This window comes from Mytilus californianus, unplaced genomic scaffold (genome assembly GCF_021869535.1).
Source record: "Mytilus californianus isolate M0D057914Y unplaced genomic scaffold, xbMytCali1.0.p SCAF_15, whole genome shotgun sequence".
Lineage (NCBI taxonomy): Eukaryota > Metazoa > Mollusca > Bivalvia > Mytilida > Mytilidae > Mytilus > Mytilus californianus.
Window position 1 is genome coordinate 304,783 of NW_026262637.1, and position 11,728 is coordinate 316,510.

Consider the following 11,728-nt stretch of genomic DNA (forward strand, 5'->3'; position numbering starts at 1 on the left):
CAAACAGATTCTTTCTAAAAATGTAGCCCATATACTAAAATGCCAAAGAATCGACTACAGAAAAAACAATTAAAGCCCTAAAGTTTAAACCGCTTAATTGCCAAAACACACTGTTATGCATGGGACAGAGGTAAAACTAGAAGGCACAAAACAGAACTAAAAACATGCCTAACAGAATTGGTTGACCTTTCTGACAATCATTTTGGCGTTATTTACAAGCAGTCATTGTCTTCAACGGTGGTATATCCAATCTTAAGGGGAAAACCAGGGTTTCAGTGCATACCACATGATTTGAACATTAAAAATGACGTCATCAGTTTAACTGTTGAACTGCAAACTTTTTTTAGACAAGAAAGAAATGAATAAAACTCATGTTTATATAATTATTTTACAAAAATTGCATATTTGAAAATGGGAATAAAAAAGAATAATCTAATATTGCGTTTTTAAAGTCCGTCAGTATATCAAGGGTTGAAAAGTACTAAAGTCAGGAAACTAAATATTCTATCATGCAGATAAAGGCAACTGTTAAACTTTAGTTTTATACTGCGATTAACTTAGAATACTCTTTTACGACAGTTGTCTGTTGGTTAGAAACTTAAATGATTGAAAAATGTTCATCGCATAGAAACAAAGATATGTTGCCTTTGAAATCTGTCAACGTTAATGTTATCTTAGTTAGAGATAATACGATACCACACTTCTTTAGAAATATAAATTTCATATCAAAATATATCAAAAGGATTTGACTCCATATCGTGTAAGTATTTCATAAAATGTTTTTATATTGGTTGATTTACACACAATTATTTTTCCATTGTTGTTTTAAAATCATGAGTCTAGATTTCCATTGCAAGGGTTGAATTCATAACCAGAGCTTAATATCCTTATACGCACTCAGTATCGCTCTTTTGTACTTTTCGTTGTACATTGTTTTTGTGTTATTCAAGTGGCTTGGATATTTAAAATGGATTTGTAAGTTTTGTACATTATTTTGCCTCTTTTACAGATATGACAATATACTTTCAAGAGCTTTTATAATAACCTATAATATTTAATTTTTAATTAACACTCTCTGCATGTCTTTGGAATACAGGGGGGAGGGGGCGAATATGTAAAGTTGTAGTTCATTAACATATGTGAGAATTCTCTTGATAATGAATAGTCTGATATTTAGTGCATAACGTTCGATATTTTTGTTTTGTATAATTGTCAGGCATGACAAGTTTGGAAATATTTACCACTGCAAGCATATTGAATGCTAAAACATATATATAATGGAAATTCCTAACGTACTACTACTGATATATGATAGACTTGCTTGTGAAAACAAGAAAATGCACAAACCTTTTTACTATGATTATTTTATAAATTGTATATAAAGAAGAACTGTTAACAATTATTTAAATTATTTTATATGATATAAGTAAAGAGTTTATAATTTATTTTTTTTTATATATGTTTTGATTTCAATACCTAGAGAACATACTTTTTATTCAAATGATTGCAAGATATATCAAAGGATATTCATATATTTTCATCATTCACCGCAAAATGTTCCATTAATTGAATTTTTAAATTACTTTCTCAGACATTTTTTTTTTATCTTGAAAAATACAAATTTAATTATTTTTTATATCGTTCCCAATATTTCATTTTAATTACCGAATTAGTGACTTCTCATCTGAACCTGAAACATTTTAAATTACATTTTATATTATTATCGCTTAATGCATTTATACACGAAAACACTTTCTCTTTATGTAAGAGACTTTTGTGACGTGCTCTTTCATAATTCGATCATTACCCTATAAAACTATGTGTACTGCAGAGTCCTATCGCATTCCAGTAGTTGTCAACGTCGACAGAGGGTCTCTATTTGAGAAGGAAAGTATTTACAGCAAGTTATAATTGTTCGCAAAGGTAACTGTTTTTCATTTGATTTATATAATATATTTTACTATGGACGCTGTTATGAATATTCAAACATTTACAATGAATAAGCCAGGGGGGATTAAAAATGATTGATTTTAACAGTTATTTTACAGCACTGAAAGCTTCATGGGTCTCCAAATTAACAACAACCGAACTGCCGAACTGGAAGATTATTCCTACTAAATATTTTAACACTCTTGGTAAAAACTTTCTTGTCTTTAAAATGAATTTAGATAACATAAAATCACTAAATGAACTTGGAAACATACCTGATTTTTATTTACAAGTAATTTCAAGTTGGGTGAAAACAGGAGGAGGTTTATAAAAATTTTCTGATCACTTTTCGGGTATCAGAAAACAGATTATTTGGGGAAATAAATATATTAAAAATCGCAATAAAAGTGTGTTCTTCCCGAACTGGGTTAAAAGTGGATTGGTGTATATTAACGACATACGGATAGTGAGGGAAAATTATCCGAAAGCTTTATTTTAAAAAAGCTCAAGAATAAATCAAACTGGATTGCAGAGTTTAAGATGTTAAAATCTTGCATTCCAAAAGAATGGCTGCAAGTTTTAAAAAAAAGAAAACTCCGTTAAGAGTATAATCAATATATGTAAGGATAAATTAAGTTGGCAAAATAAACAAATTGAAGCAAAATATATCAACAATAAAATATTCTATAATACTTTAATAGATAAAAAATATACAAAGCCAATCGGTATTAATATTTGGACAAGATATTTAAAATTAGAATACACACCACATATGACATTTGTATACGATTTTATATTTAAAATTTTAACAGAAAACAAGTTGAAAATTTTCAGATGGAAACTACTTCAGTATATTATTCCTACAAAGCAGTTACTTTTAAGATGGAAAATATCTGAGAATGATAAATGCAAGTTTTGTAAAACAGAAGAAGATTACTTGCATTTCTTTATTACATGTTCATTTTTGAAAGATTTTTGGGAGAAGGTACATTATCTTCTAGCAAAAATGAATTTTCATAGCAAGGTATTAGCAAAACATATAGTATTTGGATACAAAATATCAGACCAGGGGTATTATGGTTTTAACTATTTTTTGACAGTTCTAGGTTTTTGTATTTACAAGTCATATTATGTCTCCGAGCAAAAATTTAAATTTTTGATGTGTATAATATGTTTATAAAAGAAATACTAAGGGTTATGAATGAGACCAAAACAGTATCTCAAAATGTATTTTTTATTAATTTAAAAAGATTGATATAATAGAAAAAAAACATTTATATTTTATTATATTCTGAGTATTGTCCTGGATACTCAGAAATTATTTCACAGGGATACTTTATTGAAGTTTGGACAGTGAAGTAAAATTGTAACAAGCATTCTGAAGAATAAAGAATATTTATTTGTTGTTAAAAAAAAAATTAATAAGCCATTTATTACGTATAGTCAATCAATCAACGTTTATATCGTAATAGACCAAACGCTTGCAAAATATAACTCTAAGTTCAGTGTATTGAACACTCAGTCAGGTTTGGAAAATCCAATATTATCAACATTTAATTTATAAATCTTTGATTCACTATTCAAAAGTTGTTTGCTAGAGTCCCTTAAATAATTTACCATATTTAATGGATACAAGACTCTTTTTTAAGACTGTATAGTAACCTCAAGGTGTCCCTTTCTTTTTTTTTTGGTCGTCTGTGACGCTTATCCGGCTTATTTGTCTTTGGACGTTATTTAAATCAAGCCACTCGTACGCATGAAATTTATAAAGTGTTGAATTCCTTTTTTACTAACACAATTCTATATTAATATTCTTGTAATGGTTAGAAAATACATAAAATAACAACATTACAAACTTAATCCCAATTTTATATTCTATTTTTAGAAATTTACATGTAACGTCAATTTTTTTAACGTTGATACATTCGCGTGACGCACAGTTCATAATTCTATTGTGGTGTACTGGTGTACTGTCGTAAATTAATGGAAATGTGTCTGTTGTTATTCTGTGGTTTACATGTTGTAATGTACTATTATATTATTTATTTATGTATTTTTCTGTCCTGAGTGTTCTTGCATTTTTTTTGTACTGTATTCCTGTCACGTAATGTTGTCATTTTAGTGGTATTTTTAACTATGCCATATAAGCGGGAGGTTTGACTACCCATAAAACCAGGTTCAACCATCCATTTTTTTCTTAAAATGTCCTGTAACAAGTCAGGAATATGGCAGTTGTTATCAAATATAAAAAAGAAGATGTGGTATGATTGCCAATGAGACAACTCTTCACAAGAGACCAAATGACACAGAAATTAACAACTATAGGTCACCGTACGGCCTTCAACAAAGAGCAAAGCCCATACCGCATAGTCAGCTATAAAAGGCCCTGAAATGACAAATGTAAAACAATTCAAACGAGAAAACTAACGGCCTAATTTATGTACAAAAAATGAACGAAAAACAAATATGTAACACAGCACCACTGAATTACAGGCTCATGACTTGGGACAGACACATACATACAGAATGTGGCGGGGTTAAACATGTTAGCGGGATCTTCCTAACCTGGTACAGTGGTGTAACGGTACAATATAAGAACGAACTATAAAAATAATTTGAAAAGGCTTAACTCATCAGATGGATACAAATAGAAATACATCTAACAAAAACACAGAGTGGACGTGGCCGGGTACTTGTACATCCCAACAATAAAAAGACACTAAGTACAGATCTGAGAGTACTCGCAGTTACTGACAGCTAGTTCAAAGCCAGTAACAACTAATAAAAAGAATGCATCTAAGACTAAATAGTCTGTTTCTATGTATGTTGGCGTTTGTTTTTGTAGCAGTTCAGTGTTTCTGTTGTTCCGTTGTTTTCCTCTTTTGTCGAATGGTTCCCTCGGTTTTGGTTTGTGACCCGGATTTATTTTCGCTTAATCGATTTATGACTATTGAACAGCTGTATGCTACTGTTTATTTATCCCAATTCTGTATGATTCATATTGCTATTCATCGAATGGACTTAATGAATTCGATTTTCTATGTGAAATAACGATAGATATAAATAGCATACACTGAACTTTTCTTTAAATAATATAATACATTGAGCACGGAGTAAGGTAAAACTAGAAATAAAAAGGTTCAGAAGGCTCACATATTAATACAAAAACAGAAATATTGAAATATTTATAAAAATATATTGAAAAATTATAAAAAATGCAAATTCATGATTTAAATTGAATGCATCGTTTGGATTTATTCAATTTAATCCTTTATCTACATTTAAATAATTTCATGAATTAAAAATATCACACATATGGTTGATTCAGTGAAAACAAATATTATTGATTAGCCACAAAACCAGGTTCAACCCACCATTTTTTCTTAAAATGTCCTGTACCAAGTCAGGAAAATGGCCATTGTTATATTATAGTTCGTTTCTGTGTGTGTTGCATTTTAGTGTTGAGTTTCTGTTGTGTCGTTGTTCTCCTCTTACATTTGATGTGTTTCCCTCAGTTTTAGTTTGTAACCCGGATTTGTTTTTTTCTTAATCGTTTTATGAATTTCGAAAAGCGGTATACTACTGTTGCCTTTATTGATGTTAACATTGATTGTCATCGCGAAACATTACTCAATCTGTGTTTCACCATGAAAAAAAAATGATCATCGTTTAACAGATGATTCAAATATTAAACGGGAACAAATGAAATTGATTCATTTTTTTAAGTAATTTGGTAAAGTGTGTCAAGCTGAATTTGTTTTCTTACTTTGAATCCAATAGTTATAATTAAGCAGATTGGTTGTGTGCATGATGTATAACATCTTTACACTAATGCATAAATAAACCTGCAAGATGATGCAAGCATGTGCTCCATGTTTATAGAAAACACAAAAACAGTTTTGACATACATAAATGGTTTAAAAAGTAAATGTTGAAATAATGTCTATCTGCGACTAGTTGTTCTTGTATAATCACAAGTATTGCTTTGTCCAAAAACCGCAAGTGTATGAAAAAAAATGTTATGTTGACAAGTGTCAAATAGAAAGCAATCCATTTAAGAATTTGCCAATGTATACTCTTGTTAGAAGTGTAAACAAAATAAAATACAGTAAATACCAAAGTGTTATTGGTTTTGAATACCATGAAAATCTATACTTTAAGGATGAGGAACAAAACAGTTGTAGAAATTGGAATCAAATGTAACAGAATAATTGTAGGGACAAAAAAGAAAATGCAACACTGAACACTTGAATCTAAAGTGTCGGAATACTAAACTTTGAGGGAAATAAGTGGATCTGAGAGGTAATAGATATGACTGCAGTTGTATTGCCTTGTGATCAAAGTAAACAATGAGATGAGTTAAATAAGGATATACCTGGTACAATAATGTTAGTGTTAAATGTTTTTATTCCCTTACCCATGAAAGATGTCGACTGTAACACTTTTATGTTGATTATATCTTTCTTGATAATGCAGACCAATTCATGATGTGGACTGTAACACTAAAGTCCTTTCTAATTGTACCTGTTTTTTCTAGGGTAAATTGATGATAAATAATTAGAGTTCAATCAGAAATGAAAAAAGTTCGTTCACAATACACTAATAAAGACATTGGCGTTTGGTTTTTTTTCAGCATCAAAAGAATCCGTAATATTGTTACAGAAAAAGCCTAAGATGATGACAATCGTGGTATTAGTTGTCATATGTGCATGCTGTTTTAAAGATTCTTTAGCCAGTCATAATCCATATACACCAACTGAATACCAGACGAAGATTGCTCAAGGACTTTCCACGAACTATTTCAAAACCCTCAATTTCAATAAGTACAACAGAAAAAACTTAGATGATGTTTACGAACGAGGTTTCAGGAATTTACGATTAAGATGTAGAGCAGAGCTTAATAATTTGAACATGACCGTCTTTTTAAACAATTTAGAGACTGTCGTGGACGATTGTCTTGCTACGGACATTGCTCCAATAGTTTCTTGGATCCATCACGAAGCCGAAGCCTTCGCTACTGAATCACATCGAATAAAATATTTGGAGTGGTGGACAAGTGTTGCAGAAAAGTTGAAAGATAAAGACTATAGACTTTCATTCAATCTATTTACAGAACTGGGAGTCGACTCATGTGGAAATGCATGCGCAGAAAGTCTCAGAGAAAACACAGCAAAATACAACGATTGGACATCTGCTGTCGTAAAAAAGATAAGAGAATCCGGCGGTAAAAATGATAAACGTATCGTTATTCTAGGTTCTCCAAAGAAAACAGCAAAGGGGTTAGAAGAAATAGACCAAAATATTTATAAAAACGATCATTATATGATGGCAGAGTGGCATATCTATGCATCCGGACCAAATAAAAAACTAAAAAAACAACGGAAATCCAGGTCAAAAATATTGGGATGGGACTGGCGACCATTTCGGAAAAAGCAATGTCATGACTGCTATCGGATATGCCAACTATTTTACATCATTTTACAATTTGACCACTTATCTTGGTGCTTGGATGCCACAAGCTAATGAAAACGGGGACTTGAACCAAACGGAAATCATTAATTTTGGAAAATATTTTGTCCAAGTAATCAAACCGATCCCTTGGTCTATGAATGTTCTTGATACATACTACGATACAAAGAACAGCGATTGGATATTAGATAAACAGTTTATCAAAGGTCAGTCATTGAATATGTCACGTGTTCTGGATGAAATTATATCGGTTATGTAATGTATTCAAAGAAAAATACCTTCTTCCATGGTACTATCGTGCTCATCAATAATATGAACATGTAAGACATTTAATAAAAACTGTATCGTTTATTCAACATTGAAAAAACTGTCCGAGGAATTTTGAAATACTGATAAGAAATGAAGTTCCTGTCATATGATAATGAACAAAAAACTAGAAATACGAGATGTGCAGTATTTTTGAATAGCAGAAATTTTCAAAACGAAAATGATCTATCGATCTAGTAAGGTACCTCAAAGGTTCTGCAATTTTTTTAAACAAATAAAGGCTTTTTTTACATCCACTAAATGATGCAGTATTGTTCTAATGTATTTTCATGATATTTAGCTCCTCTCATATAAGATTTATTTCCATAATGTTAATGAATGTTTTTTCGTATCATATAATGCAGGTGGGGATATTTTTAGATAAATTATGTTATTTCTCTGCATATTATTACTTACTTAAAGTGTATTTGGTTACAATGCGGTTATTGTGTTTAAATTATAAATGTAAATAATTTTATTTCTGCAGTAAAATACTATTTTCAATCAGATTTTAATGAAGGTGTTTGTTACATGCAGTTAAAGGGCACAAAATATCTACATTGTTGTTCTGGATTTTCTTTCAATGAATAAAAATGACCCCTTCTACATGAGGTTAACGTTATGGATTTCAAACATTCAAACATCTTTCCGAGGAATTTTGAAATACTGATAAGAAATGAAGTTCCTGTTGACATATCATAATGAACAAAAAAACTAGAAATACAAGGTGTGATATTTTTGAATAGCAGAAATTGTCAAAACGAAAATGGTCTATCGATCTAGTAAGGTACCTCAGACGTTCTGCAATTTTTATAAACAAATAAAGACTTTTATTACATCCACTAAAAGAAAGTAACGTCCTAAAATGAAAATTGTAAGTTGTCTCTATATCATAGATTGTCTTTGATATATTATGAGGTTTTCAAACCCAGTGTTTTTCTTATATGATTCAATGTTAATTCTCTTTTTCTTATATGCTGTTTTATTATATGATTTAGATTAGTTTTACTTGCATTTTTCTGGTGCAGTAATTTTCTCATGTAGATTCATGATATTTAGCTTCTCTCATATAAGCTTTATATCCATAATGTTAATGAATATATTTTCGTATCATATAATGCAGTGTGGGTATTTGTTATATACTAGTAATGTTATTTCCCTACATATTATTACTTACTTTAAAAAGTGTCTTTGGCTACCATGTGGTTAATTTGTTTATATGCAAATGTAAACAATTATAGTTCTGCAGTAAAATACTATTTTCAATCAGATTTTAATGAAGGTGTTTATTACATGCAGTTAAAGGGCACAAAATATCTGCATTGTTGTTCTGGGTTTTCCTTCAATGAATAAAAATGACCCCTTCTACATGAGGTTAACGCTATGGGTTTTGTGACGGAAATGAAAAAAAGCAAGTGATACAAAAAAACGAACGACACCTTGAGGTGAACCAATTTTCATTAAACAGAAACAAAAGTCCGGCCTCGAGTCTAGTAAAGATATAAATAAAAAGAGTACATTATCATAGTTTTGCGGTCAGCAAAAAAAAAACTACCTAAATGACGTAAGACATATTTGTAAAAAATGTAACTTAAGACAACCATAGACACGAATCATGTTTTGAGACAGGCATATAGATACTTGTTGGGATCAAATTAAGGTTGTTTTTTTTTCATTTCTTAACCAACCGCCAATTATAAGAAACAAAAAGACTTATTTAAAAGATATGCCTCTAAAATATTTTGATAACAACCATTGACTGTTACTCAAACCATTAGATTGCAATCTTCTCCACGAGTTTTGATACGAAAATAACAAGAAATCAAACGGATAGATTTCAATCTTCTCCGAAATTTTGAACATTGCCATATAAGCGGGAGGTTTGACTAGCCATAAAATCAGGTTAAACCCACCATTTTTTCTAAAAATGTCCTGTACCAAGTCAGGAATATGGCAGTTGTTATCAGATAGTCTATGTATGTTGTCGTTTGTTTTTGTTGAAGTTCAGTGTTTCTGTTGTTCCCCTCTTGTAGTTGATGTGTTTCTCTCGGTTTTGGTTGTGACCCGGATTTGTTTTCGCTTAATCGATTTATGACTATTAAACAACGGTAAACTACTGTTGCCTTTATTTGATCCGAAGTACACAATGAATTAAATCGTTAGATTTCAATCTTTTCAACGAGTTTTCACACGAAGTAAACAATAAATCAAACCGTTAGATTTTAATCTTTCCAACGATTTTTGATACGAAGTAAACAATAAATAAAAGCGTTAGATTTTAATCTTCTCTACGAGTTTTGATGCAAAGTAAACAATAAATCAAACCGTTAAATTTCAATATCCTCCATGAGTTTTGATACGAACTATCAAACCGTTAGATTTCAATTTTTCTCCACGAGTTTTGATCCGAAGTAAACAATAAATCAAAGCATTAGATTTAAATCTTTTCCGTGAGTTTTGATACGAAGTAAACAATTACTCAAAGCGCTAGATTTCAATCTTCTTCTCTAGTTTTGATACGAGGTAAACAATAAATCAAAGGGTTAGATTTCAGTTTCGCAAGAGTTTTGATAAATAGATAAACTAGCTGTAAATCAAACCTTTCCGATTTTAGTCTTCATTATGAGTTTTGATACATTATTAAGTCAAGTTTTCAGTGAATTTTGAGGTTCAGAGTTTACTGTATTTCCAACTGTTAGAATTCAGTCGTCTTAATGAGTTTTGATACAGACTTAACTGTAAATTGAATAATCAGATTTCTTTTTTCTCTGTAAGATTCGATACGAAATTAACTGTAAATCACCCTGTTAGATTTTCGTCTTCGCCATGAGTTTTAATTCGATTTTATTTTCTTCATGAGTTTTGAATCAACGTTATCTTCTCAATGAGTTTTGATACAATATTATCTGTAAATAAAACCGATAGATTTCTGTCTTCTCATTGAACTGTTAGATTCAGTCTACTCTATCTGTTTTGATACGTGGTTAACTGATTATCAAACCGTTAGATGTCTGTCTTCTCCGTGAGTTTTAATACGAGGTTAACTGTTTATCAAACCGTTATATTTCTGTCTTCTCCATAAGTTTTGATACGAGGTTAACTGTTTATCGAACTTTTATACTAAGTCATATTCATGAGTTTTGATACGAGGTTATCTGTTAATCGAACCGTAAGTTTTCTGTCTTCTACATGATTTTTGATACGAGGTTAAATGTTTATCGAACCGTTATATTAAGTCATCACAATATGTTTTTAGTACTGTTTTTTCACTTTTCCCCATGAGTTATGATACGATGTTAACTTATTATCGAACAGTAAGTTATCTGTCTTCTCCATTAGTTTTAATACGTAGTTATGTGTAAATCGAACAGTTCTATTCAGTCTTCTTCTTAAGTTTTAATACGAGGATACCTGTTTATAGAACCATTAGATTTCCGTCTCTTTCGTGATAGCTATAGGAAGATGTGGTATGAGTGCCAATGAGACAACTCTCCATCCAAATAACAATTTATAAAGGTAAACCATTATAGGTCAAGGTACGGCCTTCAACACGGAGCATTGGCTCACACCGAACAACAAGCTATAAAGGGCCCCAAAAATGACTAGTTTAAAACCATTCGAACGGGAAAACCAACGGTCTAATCTATATAAAACGAGAAACGAGAAACACGTATGAACTACATAAACAGACGACAACTACTGTACATACGAGGTTATCTGTAAATTAAATCTTTATATTCAGTTTTTTTTCCATGATTTTTTATACGAGGTGAACTGTTTATCCAACAGTTATATTCAGCCCTTCTTTTAAACTGAGTTTTACTGTCCGTATTGCTATGTGTTTCTTTATTCTACATTGGCTAGAGGTATAGGGTGAGGGTTGACATCTCACAAAACATGTTTAACCCCGCCGCATTTTTGCGCCTGTCCCAAGTCAGGAGACTCTGGCCTTTGTTAGTCTAGTATGTTTTTTAATTTTAGTTCATTTATATGTTTTGGAGTTTAGTGTGACGTCCATTTTCAC

The 11,728-nt window shown here is 30.8% G+C and overlaps 1 long non-coding RNA gene across 1 annotated transcript; it reads left to right on the top strand.

Moving 5' to 3' along the window:
• The first annotated feature begins 1,822 nt into the window (after positions 1–1,822).
• LOC127725158 (uncharacterized) lies at positions 1,823–8,219 on the top strand. The gene is made up of 2 exons (XR_007992787.1): positions 1,823–1,923; positions 6,563–8,219. It is a non-coding gene; the product is annotated as an uncharacterized LOC127725158 (long non-coding RNA).
• The last annotated feature ends 3,509 nt before the right edge of the window (positions 8,220–11,728 follow it).